Below are 13,281 nucleotides of genomic sequence, written 5' to 3' on the forward strand. Positions count from 1 at the left end.
CTGTTATGTCTGTCTCCTCCCTCAGAGAGACAGATATATAATGTCTGGTATCTCTGTCTCTTCTCTTAGGGAGACAGATATATTAAGTCTGGTATCTCTGTCTCTTCTCTCAGGGAGACAGATATATAATGTCTGGTATGTCTGTCTCCTCCCTCAGAGAGACAGATATATAATGTCTGGTATGTCTGTCTCTTCTCTTAGGGAGACAGATATATAATGTCTGGTATGTCTGTCTCTTCTCTTAGGGAGACAGATATATAATGTCTGGTATGTCTGTCTCTTCTCTTAGGGAGACAGATATATAATGTCTGGTATGTCTGTCTCTTCTCTTAGGGAGACAGATATATAATGTCTGGTATGTCTGTCTCTTCTCTCAGGGAGACAGATATATAATGTCTGGTATGTCTGTCTCTTCTCTCAGGGAGACAGATATATAATGTCTGGTATGTCTGTCTCTTCTCTCAGGGAGACAGATATATATTGTCTGGTATCTCTGTCCCTTCCCTCAGGGAGACAGATATATATTGTCTGGTCTCTCTGTCTCTTCCTTCAGGGAGACAGATATATATTGTGTGGTATCGCTGTCTCTTCTCTTAGGGAGACAGATATATAATGTCTGGTATGTCTGTCTCTTCTCTTAGGGAGACAGATATATAATGTCTGGTATGTCTGTCTCTTCTGCTGCGATCCTGCTGTCTTCACAGTCCAGAGTGTCTGCAGCCACGGCATGCGGTAAGTCCATTGAGGTGAAGAAGGAGCTGCGGGACCCGAGAGAAGTCCTGTGAAAAGGTGCCCCGAACACCCAAAACATCCACGAACGGCCCCCCCGGCCGCAACTGCAAAGCGCCCGCGGGAGATGGCTCGGAGTGCATCTGCAGCGCACTGTCGGCAATGCTGCATGCCTTTATTTAAACCACTGCAAAAAAAAAACCCTTAGCAAATGTAATCACCTCTAAGTCTGCCAAATGATGCTTCACCTCCCGAAGGACGTGGATGAGCTTTCCGGACGTCGATGGTGGGCACTGAGGAAATGGCTTATTACCTGCACCAGATTCCACCCCCCCTCCCCCCCCTTTACCCCCCTTCCACCCCCCCCCACCCCCGTCCCCTTCCCTGCTCCACCCTCTCAGCTCACCCCCTCACAACCCCGTCCCAGCCCGCCCCCACCTCGCACCATCTTCACCCCGCACCCCCTTCCCCTGCACCCCCCCCCACCCCCTCCCTCTACCCCTCCCCCTTGCATCCCCTCCTCCCACCGGCACCATCCTACACCTGTGTAGGGGCCCCAACAACCCCACTGCCTTGTGGGCGTCTCGGGAGAGACCAAGGCTAAGGGAGTAAACCCTAACAGAAAATCCGGAGTGGAACCCCGTAGGCGGTCATGTGTCACCTTTGGCATGTTTCCGGCAGTTCCTGCAGCCATACTGGTGCCAAACGTCGTGTCCTGCACTCCTTTGGACCCCACCAGAAAGGCCGAGAGGGGGGTTTTGACGACTGGGCAACTCTCAACCTCCATAAATTTGCCCAGGCATGCGCCATGGAGAGGTCACTCCATAGTTGCCTCACAGCGACTGAAACAACACGGAAGGCAGCAGTTACGGGTTATAAGTCCAGATAAATTGGCGTAGAAACTGGGCGCCACGGGTTGCCTTTGTCGGTGGGAGAGGTCATTGCACCTCACTGGACAGCTACCGCCCGCCTCAAACCGGGCAGCCCCCGGTCAATAAGGTTCTGTCCCGCCACAGTCTGCCTGCTTCAATGGGTGCTTGGAGCTCAGGGTCATTGCCCGAAAGGTGGACTGATACACCGCACCAAACAACATGAAAAAAGGAAAGAAGGTACCAGCCCTTCGCTTTGCAAGCTGGAACGTCAGAACTATGTGTCCTGGCCTGTCGGAAGACCTTACACAAATCAACGATTCTCGGAAGACCGCCATCATTAACAACGAGCTCAGTAGACTCAATGTGGACATTGCAGCACTTCAGGAGACTCGCCTCCCCGCGAGTGGCTCTCTAGCAGAGCAAGACTACACCTTCTTCTGGCAGGGCAGGGATCCTGAAGAACCAAGACAGCATGGAGTGGGCTTCGCCATCAGAAACTCCTTGCTCAGCATGATAGAGCCTCCCTCAAATGGCTCGGAACGCATACTGTCCATCCGACTGCTCACCACCTCTGGTCCAGTACACCTACTCAGCATCTATGCTCCAACACTCTGTTCCGCACCTGAAGCTAAAGACCAGTTCTATGAACAACTCCATAACATCATTAGCAGCATCCCCAACACCGAACACCTATTCCTGCTGGGGGACTTTAATGCCAGGGTTGGGGCCGACCATGACTCATGGCCCTCCTGCCTTGGGCGCTATGGCGTTGGAAGGATGAATGAGAACGGGCAGAGACTGCTTGAGTTGTGTACCTATCATAACCTCTGCATCACCAACTCGTTCTTTCACACTAAACCCTGTCACCAGGTTTCATGGAGGCACCCAAGATCACGTCGTTGGCACCAGCTAGACCTCATTGTCACAAGGCGAGCCGCCTTAAACAGTGTTCAAATCACACGCAGCTTCCACAGTGCGGACTGCGACACCGACCACTCCCTGGTGTGCAGCAGGGTTAGACTCAGACCAAAGAAGTTGCATCATTCCAAGCAGAAGGGCCACCCGCGCATCAACACGAGCAGAATTTCTCACCCACAGCTGTTACAAAAATTTCTAAATTCACTTGTAACAGCCCTTCAAAACACTCCCACAGGGGATGCTGAGACCAAGTGGGCCCACATCAGAGACGCCATCTATGAGTCAGCTTTGACCACCTACGGCAAAAGTGCGAAGAGAAATGCAGACTGGTTTCAATCTCATAATGAAGAGCTGGAACCTGTCATAGCCGCTAAGCGCATTGCACTTTTGAACTACAAGAAAGCCCCCAGCGATTTAACATCCGCAGCACTTAAAGCAGCCAGAAGTACTGCACAAAGAACAGCTAGGCGTTGCGCAAACGACTACTGGCAACACCTATGCAGTCATATTCAGCTGGCCTCAGACACCGGAAACATCAGAGGAATGTATGATGGCATGAAGAGAGCTCTTGGGCCAACCATCAAGAAGATCACCCCCCTCAAATCTAAATCGGGGGACATAATCACTGACCAACGCAAACAGATGGACCGCTGGGTTGAGCACTACCTAGAACTGTACTCCAGGGAGAATGCTGTCACTGAGACTGCCCTCAATGCAGCCCAGCCTCTACCAGTCATGGATGAGCTGGACATACAGCCAACCAAATCGGAACTCAGTGATGCCATTGATTCCCTAGCCAGCGGAAAAGCCCCTGGGAAGGACAGCATTACCCCTGAAATAATCAAGAGTGCCAAGCCTGCTATACTCTCAGCACTACATGAACTGCTATGCCTGTGCTGGGACGAGGGAGCAGTACCCCAGGACATGCGCGATGCCAACATCATCACCCTCTATAAAAACAAAGGTGACCGCGGTGACTGCAACAACTACCGTGGAATCTCCCTGCTCAGCATAGTGGGGAAAGTCTTTGCTCGAGTCGCTCTGAACAGGCTCCAGAAGCTGGCCGAGCGCGTCTACCCTGAGGCACAGTGTGGCTTTCGTGCAGAGAGATCGACTATTGACATGCTGTTCTCCCTTCGTCAGATACAGGAGAAATGCCGTGAACAACAGATGCCCCTCTACATTGCTTTCATTGATCTCACCAAAGCCTTTGACCTCGTCAGCAGACGTGGTCTCTTCAGACTACTAGAAAAGATCGGATGTCCACCAAAGCTACTAAGTATCATCACCTCATTCCATGACAATATGAAAGGCACAATTCAACATGGTGGCTCCTCATCAGAGCCCTTTCCTATCCTGAGTGGTGTGAAACAGGGCTGTGTTCTCGCACCCACACTTTTTGGGATTTTCTTCTCCCTGCTGCTTTCACATGCGTTCAAATCCTCTGAAGAAGGAATTTTCCTCCACACAAGATCAGGGGGCAGGTTGTTCAACCTTGCCCGTCTAAGAGCGAAGTCCAAAGTACGGAAAGTCCTCATCAGAGAACTCCTCTTTGCTGACGATGCTGCTTTAACATCTCACACTGAAGAATGCCTGCAGAGTCTCATCGACAGGTTTGCGTCTGCCTGCAATGAATTTGGCCTAACCATCAGCCTCAAGAAAACGAACATCATGGGGCAGGATGTCAGAAATGCTCCATCCATCAATATTGGCGACCACGCTCTGGAAGTGGTTCAAGAGTTCACCTACCTAGGCTCAACTATCACCAGTAACCTGTCTCTAGATGCAGAAATCAACAAGCGCATGGGTAAGGCTTCCACTGCTATGTCCAGACTGGCCAAGAGAGTGTGGGAAAATGGCGCACTGACACGGAACACAAAAGTCCGAGTGTATCAGGCCTGTGTCCTCAGTACCTTGCTCTACAGCAGCGAGGCCTGGACAACGTATGCCAGCCAAGAGCGACGTCTCAATTCATTCCATCTTCGCTGCCTTCGGAGAATACTTGGCATCAGGTGGCAGGACTATATCTCCAACACAGAAGTCCTTGAAGCGGCCAACACCCCCAGCTTATACACACTACTGAGTCAGCGGCGCTTGAGATGGCTTGGCCATGTGAGCCGCATGGAAGATGGCAGGATCCCCAAAGACACATTGTACAGCGAGCTCGCCACTGGTATCAGACCCACCGGCCGTCCATGTCTCCGTTATAAAGACGTCTGCAAACGCGACATGAAATCGTGTGACATTGATCACAAGTCGTGGGAGTCAGTTGCCAGCATTCGCCAGAGCTGGCGGGCAGCCATAAAGACAGGGCTAAATTGTGGCGAGTCGAAGAGACTTAGTAGTTGGCAGGAAAAAAGACAGAGGCGCAAGGGGAGAGCCAACTGTGCAACAGCCCCAACAAACAAATTTCTCTGCAGCACCTGTGGAAGAGCCTGCCACTCCAGAATTGGCCTTTATAGCCACTCCAGGCGCTGCTTCACAAACCACTGACCACCTCCAGGCGCGTATCCATTGTCTCTCGAGATAAGGAGGCCCAAAGAACTATATAATGTCTGGTATGTCTGTCTCTTCTCTTAGGGAGACAGATATATAATGTCTGGTATGTCTGTCTCTTCTCTTCGGGAGACAGATATATAATGTCTGGTATGTCTGTCTCTTCTCTCAGGGAGACAGATATATAATGTCTGGTATGTCTGTCTCTTCTCTTAGGGAGACAGATATATCATGTCTGGTATGTCTGTCTCCTCCCTCAGAGAGACAGATATATAATGTCTGGTATGTCTGTCTCCTCCCTCAGGGAGACAGATATATAATGTCTGGTATGTCTCTCTTCTCTTAGGGAGACAGATATATAATGTCTGGTATGTCTGTCTCTTCTCTTAGGGAGACAGATATATAATGTCTGGTATGTCTGTCTCTTCTCTAAGGGAGACAGATATATAATGTCTGGTATGTCTGTCTCTTCTCTCAGGGAGACAGATATATAATGTCTGGTATGTCTGTCTCTTCTCTTAGGGAGACAGATATATAATGTCTGGTATCTCTGTCTCTTCTCTCAGGGAGACAGATATATAATGTCTGGTATCTCTGTCTCTTCTCTTAGGGAGACAGATATATAATGTCTGGTATGTCTGTCTCTTCTCTTAGGGAGACAGATATATAATGTCTGGTATGTCTGTCTCTTCTCTCAGGGAGACAGATATATAATGTCTGGTATGTCTGTCTCTTCTCTCAGGGAGACAGATATATAATGTCTGGTATGTCTGTCTCTTCTCTTAGGGAGACAGATATATAATGTCTGGTATGTCTGTCTCTTCTCTTAGGGAGACAGATATATAATGTCTGGTATGTCTGTCTCTTCTCTCAGGGAGACAGATATATATTGTCTGGTATGTCTGTCTCTTCTCTCAGGGAGACAGATATATAATGTCTGGTATGTCTGTCTCTTCTCTTAGGGAGACAGATATATAATGTCTGGTATGTCTGTCTCTTCTCTTAGGGAGACAGATATATAATGTCTGGTATGTCTGTCTCTTCTCTCAGGGAGACAGATATATATTGTGTGGTATCGCTGTCTCTTCTCTCAGGGAGACAGATATATAATGTCTGGTATGTCTGTCTCTTCTCTTAGGGAGACAGATATATAATGTCTGGTATGTCTGTCTCTTCTCTTAGGGAGACAGATATATATTGTCTGGTCTCTCTGTCTCTTCCTTCAGGGAGACAGATATATATTGTGTGGTATCGCTGTCTCTTCTCTTAGGGAGACAGATATATAATGTCTGGTATGTCTGTCTCTTCTCTTAGGGAGACAGATATATAATGTCTGGTATGTCTGTCTCTTCTCTCAGGGAGACAGATATATAATGTCTGGTATCTCTGTCTCTTCTCTTAGGGAGACAGATATATAATGTCTGGTATGTCTGTCTCTTCTCTTAGGGAGACAGATATATCATGTCTGGTATGTCTGTCTCCTCCCTCAGAGAGACAGATATATAATGTCTGGTATGTCTGTCTCTTCTCTCAGGGAGACAGATATATAATGTCTGGTATGTCTGTCTGTTCTCTTAGGGAGACAGATATATCATGTCTGGTATGTCTGTCTCTTCTCTCAGGGAGACAGATATATAATGTCTGGTATGTCTGTCTCTTCTCTCAGGGAGACAGATATATAATGTCTGGTATGTCTGTCTCTTCTCTCAGGGAGACAGATATATAATGTCTGGTATGTCTGTCTGTTCTCTTAGGGAGACAGATATATCATGTCTGGTATGTCTGTCTCTTCTCTCAGGGAGACAGATATATCATGTCTGGTATGTCTGTCTCTTCTCTTAGGGAGACAGATATATCATGTCTGGTATGTCTGTCTCTTCTCTCAGGGAGACAGATATATAATGTCTGGTATGTCTGTCTCTTCTCTTAGGGAGACAGATATATAATGTCTGGTATGTCTGTCTCTTCTCTTCGGGAGACAGATATATAATGTCTGGTATGTCTGTCTCTTCTCGCAGAGAGACAGATATATAATGTCTGGTATGTCTGTCTCTTCTCTCAGGGAGACAGATATATAATGTCTGGTATGTCTGTCTCTTCTCTCAGAGAGACAGATATATATTGTCTGGTATGTCTGTCTCTTCTCTTAGGGAGACAGATATATCATGTCTGGTATGTCTGTCTCTTCTCTCAGGGAGACAGATATATAATGTCTGGTATGTCTGTCTCTTCTCTTAGGGAGACAGATATATAATGTCTGGTATGTCTGTCTCTTCTCTCAGAGAGACAGATATATATTGTCTGGTATGTCTGTCTCCTCCCTCAGAGAGACAGATATATATTGTCTGGTATGTCTGTCTCCTCCCTCAGAGAGACAGATATATAATGTCTGGTATGTCTGTCTCCTCCCTCAGAGAGACAGATATATAATGTCTGGTATCTCTGTCTCTTCTCTTAGGGAGACAGATATATAATGTCTGGTATGTCTGTCTCCTCCCTCAGAGACAGATATATAATGTCTGGTGTGTCTGTCTCTTCTCTCAGGGAGACAGATATATAATGTCTGGTATGTCTGTCTCTTCTCTTAGGGAGACAGATATATAATGTCTGGTATGTCTGTCTCTTCTCTTAGGGAGACAGATATATAATGTCTGGTATGTCTGTCTCCTCCCTCAGAGAGACAGATATATAATGTCTGGTATCTCTGTCTCTTCTCTTAGGGAGACAGATATATAATGTCTGGTATGTCTGTCTCTTCTCTTAGGGAGACAGATATATAATGTCTGGTATCTCTGTCTCTTCTCTTAGGGAGACAGATATATCATGTCTGGTATGTCTGTCTCCTCCCTCAGAGAGACAGATATATAATGTCTGGTATGTCTGTCTCTTCTCTCAGGGAGACAGATATATAATGTCTGGTATGTCTGTCTGTTCTCTTAGGGAGACAGATATATCATGTCTGGTATGTCTGTCTCTTCTCTCAGGGAGACAGATATATAATGTCTGGTATGTCTGTCTGTTCTCTTAGGGAGACAGATATATCATGTCTGGTATGTCTGTCTCTTCTCTCGGAGACAGATATATAATGTCTGGTATGTCTGTCTCTTCTCTCAGGGAGACAGATATATAATGTCTGGTATGTCTGTCTCTTCTCTTAGGGAGACAGATATATCATGTCTGGTTTGTCTGTCTCCTCCCTCAGAGACAGATATAAATTATAATATAAGAAAAATATTGCAGATGCTGGAAATACGAAATAAATGCAAGAAATGCTGGAAATACTCAGCAGGTCTGGCAGCATCTGTGGAGAGAGAAGCAGAGTTAACGTTTCAGGTCAGTGACCCTTCATCGGGACTGGCAAAGGTTAGAAATGTAGTTTAGAAAAGGTTTTAAGCAAATAAAGCGAGCTTGTGGCATTAGAGAACAAAAGAAAAGGTGTTGCTCGAACAGAGGGTCACAAAGAATAACTGACAAGGTGGTCATGGTGCAAAGATGAAGAGTGTGTTAATGGTTTGCTGAAAGACATTGCGTTAGTGTAGAGAGGGTTTTAAATGACAGAATAATGAAAGCTCTGGCCAAAAGCACAAGCATGAAAAAACAACTGTGGGCAGGCACATGGAAAAAAAAAGTTGAATGATGAAAGGAACTAAAATCAGCATTGTGGAGAGATCTTTCCCTCCACAGTTCCCTGGTTCACTCCTCCAATACACCCGACACCTCGTCCCCTTCCCACGGCACCTTCCCCTGCAATCGCAGGAGGTGTAATACCTGCCCATTTACCTCCTCTCTCCTCACTATCCAAGGCCCCAAACTCTCCTTTCAGGTGAAGCAGTGATTTACTTGTACTTCCTTCAATGTAGTATACTGTATTCGCTGCTCACAATGTGGTCTCCTCTACACTGGGGAGACCAAACTCAGATTGGGTCACCGCTTTGTGGAACAGCTCGGCTCAATCCGAAAGCAGGACCCTGAGCTTCCGGTTGCTGGCATTTCAACACCGCCCCCCCCCCCCCCCCCCCCCCTCTGCTCTCATGCTCACATCTCTGTCCTGGGATTGCTGCAGTGTTCCAGTGAACATCAATGCAAGCTCAAGGAACAGCATCTCATTAGAATTACAATTAGGCACACTACAGCCTGCTGGACCGAACATTGAGTTCAATAATTTCAGAGCATGACTGGCCCCCTTTTTTATTTTTAGTTTTATTTTTTATTTTATTTTATGTTTGTTTCATGATTCAATTTTTTTTTTTCCATGTGCCTGCCCACTTTTTTTTCATGTTTGTGCTTTTGGCTGGGGCTTTCATTATTCTGTCATTTAATTTGTCTCTGCACTAACGCTTTGTCTTTCAACACACTACTAACACACTCTTTGCCTGTGCCCCATGACTTCCTTGTCAGCTATTCTCTGTGACCCTTTGGCCCGTCAACGCCTTCCCTTTTGCCCCAGCCCCACTTTATTTACTTAAAACCTATTAAATTTATAACCTTTGCCAGTTCTGATGAAGGGTCACTGACCTGAAACGTTAACTCTGCTTCTTTCTCCACAGATGCTGCCAGACCTGCTGAGTAATTCCAGCACTTTTTGTTTTTTGAGATAGATATATATTGTCTGGTATCTTTGTCTCCTCCCTCGGGGAGACATATATATTGTCTGGTATCTCTGTCTCTTCTCTCGGGGAGACAGATACATATTGTCTGGTATCTTTGATTTTTAAGTGATATATTGAGAACTTCACTTCTGGGACCTGGATTTAAATCTCGATCGGAATGACGAGATCAGTATTTCGGTGTGTGAGTGTTCTATGTAAAATGTGTTTGAACAGTGTCGACCCATGCTCAGATCATATGCATTCATCGTATAAGAGTGTTCCTAACGTGATGCTGAATTGATAATCTCGTGCAGAGGGGATGGGATGGAGAGAAAGCCACACTGATATTGTTGGGATTTTGGAGTATTTTCAGGCAGAGTAACTGTGTTCTGCCTGCATGATTCCTCACCAGGCCTGGGGTGCTTATAGTTAAATAAAAGCAAAATACTGTGGATGCTGAAATACTCAACAGGTGTGGCAGCAGCTATGTAGAGAGAAGCAGAGTTAACATTTCAGGTCAGTGGCCTTTTCATCAGTAGGTCACTGACATGAAACGTACACTCTGCTTCTCTCTCCATAGATGCTGCCAGACCTGCTGAACATTTCCAGCACTTCCTGTTTTTATTGCCTACAGTTAATACAGCATGGCTGAACTTCTATCTGCTAGCATTGGCATCTCTACAGCAGCTGGTGAAGAAACTGTTAATGGTGGAGGGGGTGATTGAGCACAATTTAACCGCAGTGTTCAGCACTGAGCGAGGGTAGGGAGAGGAGCGGACCGTTTTCTGGAACAATGTATTCCTGAAACAGCAAGAGGGCAGGCCATACTAGATTTCATAATGAGCTCGACTTAGTTAGGTATCTCACAATCAGGGAACATTTATCTAACAGTGATCAGAATATGATCTAATTCAGTGTTCGGTTTGGAAAGGAGTCACTAAGCTTTGAGATTTTGGTCAGGCTCACTTTAACAGGGTGAATGCGTGAGAGATTGACAAGATCAAAACTGTTAGCAGGTAAAATGACAAATAAACAGTGGTGCAAAAGCACATACTGCTGATGCTGGAAATCTGAAACAGAAAATACTGGATATCCTCAGTGTGACAGATATACGAACAGGCGGAGACCATTCAGCCCCTCAAGCCTGTTCCACCATTCAATGAGATCATGGCTGATTTAGAACATAGAACAGAACAGCTCAGTACAGGCCCTTTGGCCCACGATGTTGTGCCGAACCTTTAACCTACGCTAAGATCAAACTAACTACATACCCTTCATTCTACGATCATCCATGTACCTATCCAAGAGTCACTTAAATGTCCCTAATGTATCGGCTTCTACTACCACCGCTGGCAGTGCATTCCACGCACCCACCACTCTCTGTGTAAAGAACCTACCTCTGACATCTCCCTGAAACCTTCCTCCAATCACCTTAAAATTATGCCCCCTGCTGATAGCCCTTTCCACCCTGGGAAAAAGTCTCTGGCTATCCACTCTATCTATGCTTCTCATCATCTTGTACCCCTCTATCAAGTCACCTCTCATCCTTCTTCACTCCAATGAGAAAAGCCCTAGCTCCCTCAATCTTTCTTCGTAGGACATGCCCTCCAGTCCAGGCAGCATCCTGGTAAATCATCTCTGCACCCTCTCTAAACCTTCCACATCCTTCCTATAATGAGGCGACCAGAACTGAACACAATATTCCAAGTGTGGTCTAACCAGGGCTTTATAGAGCTGCAGCATAACCTCGCGGCTCTTAAACTCAACCCCCTGTTAATGAAAGCCAACACACCATACGCTTTCTTAACAACCTTATCAACTTGGGTGGCAACTTTGAGTGATCTATGGACATGGACCCCAAGATCCCTCTGTTCCTCCACACTGCCAAGAATCCTGTCTTTAAGCCTGTATTCCGCATTCAAATTCGACCTTCCAAAATGAATCACTTCACACTTTTCCAGGTTGAACTCCATCTGCCACTTCTCAGCCCAGCTCTGCATCCTGTCAATGTCCCGTTGCAACCTACAACAGCCTTCCACACTATCCACAACTCCAGCAACCTTCGTGTCATCGGCAAACTTGCTAACCCAGTCTTCCACTTCCTCATCCAAGGCATTTATAAAAATCACAAAGAGCAGAGGTCCCAGAACAGATCCTTGTGGAACACCACTGGTCACCGAGCTCCATGCTGAATACTTTCCATCTACTACCACCCTCTGTCTTCTATGGGCCAGCCAATTTTGTATCCAGACAGCCAACTTTCCCTGAATCCCATGCCTCCTTACTTTCTGAATGAGCCTACCATGTGGAACCTTATCAAACGCCTTGCTAAAATGCATATACACCACATCCACTGCTCTTCCTTCATCAATGTGTTTTGTCACATCTTCAAAGAATTCAATAAGGCTTGTGAGGCATGACCTGCCCCTCACAAAGCCATGCTGACTGTCTCTAAACAAACCATGCTTTTCCAAATAATCATAAATCCTGTCTCTCAGAATCCTCTCCAATAATTTGCCCACTACCGACGTCAGACTGACTGGTCTATAATTCCCAGGGTTATCCCTATTCCCTTTCTTGAACAAGGGAACAACATTTGCCACCCTCCAATCATCTGGTACTACTCCAGTAGACAGTGAAGATGCAAAGATCATCGCCAAAGGCGCAGCAATCTCTTCCCTCGCTTCCCGTAATATCCTTGGGTATATCCCATCTGTCCCCGGGGACTTATCTGGCCTCATATCATTCAAAATTTCCAGCACATCCTCCCTCTTAACCTCAACCTGTTCGAGCATATCAGCCTGTTCCACGCTGTCCTCACAAACGACCAGGTCCCTCTCACTAGTGAATACTGAAGCAAAGTATTCATTTAGGACCTCCCCTATCTCCTCCGACTCCAGGCACAAGTTCCCTCAACTATCCCTGATCAGCCCTACACTCACTCTGGCCATCCTCTTGTTCCTCACATAAGTGTAGAACGCCTTGGGATTTTCCTTAATCCTACCCGCCAAGACTTTTTCATGTCCCCTTCTAGCTCTCCTAAGTCCATTCTTCAGTTCCTTCCTGGCTACCTTGTAACCCTCTAGAGCCCTGTCTGATCCTTGCTTCCTCAACCTTAAGTAAGCTTCCTTCTTCCTCTTGACTAGCTGTTCCACATCTCTTGTCATCCAAGGTTCCTTCACCCTACCATCCCTTCCCTGCCTCATCAGGACAAACCTATCCAGCAGTCGCAGCAAGTGCTCCCTAAACAACCTCCACATTTCTGTCGTGCATTTCCCTGAGAACATCTGTTCCCAATTTAAGCTCCCTAGTTCCTGCCTAATAGCATTGTAATTCCCCCTCCCCCAATTAAATATTTTCCCATCCCGTCTGCTCCTATCCCTCTCCATGACTATAGTAAAGGTCAGGGAGTTGTGATCACTATCACCGAAATGCTCTCCCACCGAGAGATCTGCCACCTGGCCTGGTTCGTTGCCAAGCACCAAGTCCAACATAGTCTCCCCTCTAGTCGGCCTATCTACATATTGAGTCAGGAAACCTTCCTGGACACACCTGACAAAAACTGCTCCATCCAAACTATTTGCACTACGGAGGTTCCAATCAATATTAGGGAAGTTGAAGTCACCCATGACAACAACCCTGTTACTTCTGCACCTTTCCAAAATCTGCCTCCCAAT

At 46.5% G+C, this 13,281-nt stretch overlaps 1 protein-coding gene across 1 annotated transcript in view; it reads left to right on the top strand.

The window, feature by feature from the left end:
• The window catches only part of srfa (serum response factor a), a 209,202-nt gene that overhangs the window by 177,267 nt on the left and 18,654 nt on the right, over positions 1-13,281 (top strand). The window lies entirely within an intron of this gene.

This window comes from Heterodontus francisci, chromosome 3, assembly GCF_036365525.1.
Source record: "Heterodontus francisci isolate sHetFra1 chromosome 3, sHetFra1.hap1, whole genome shotgun sequence".
Taxonomy (NCBI): Eukaryota; Metazoa; Chordata; class Chondrichthyes; order Heterodontiformes; family Heterodontidae; genus Heterodontus; species Heterodontus francisci.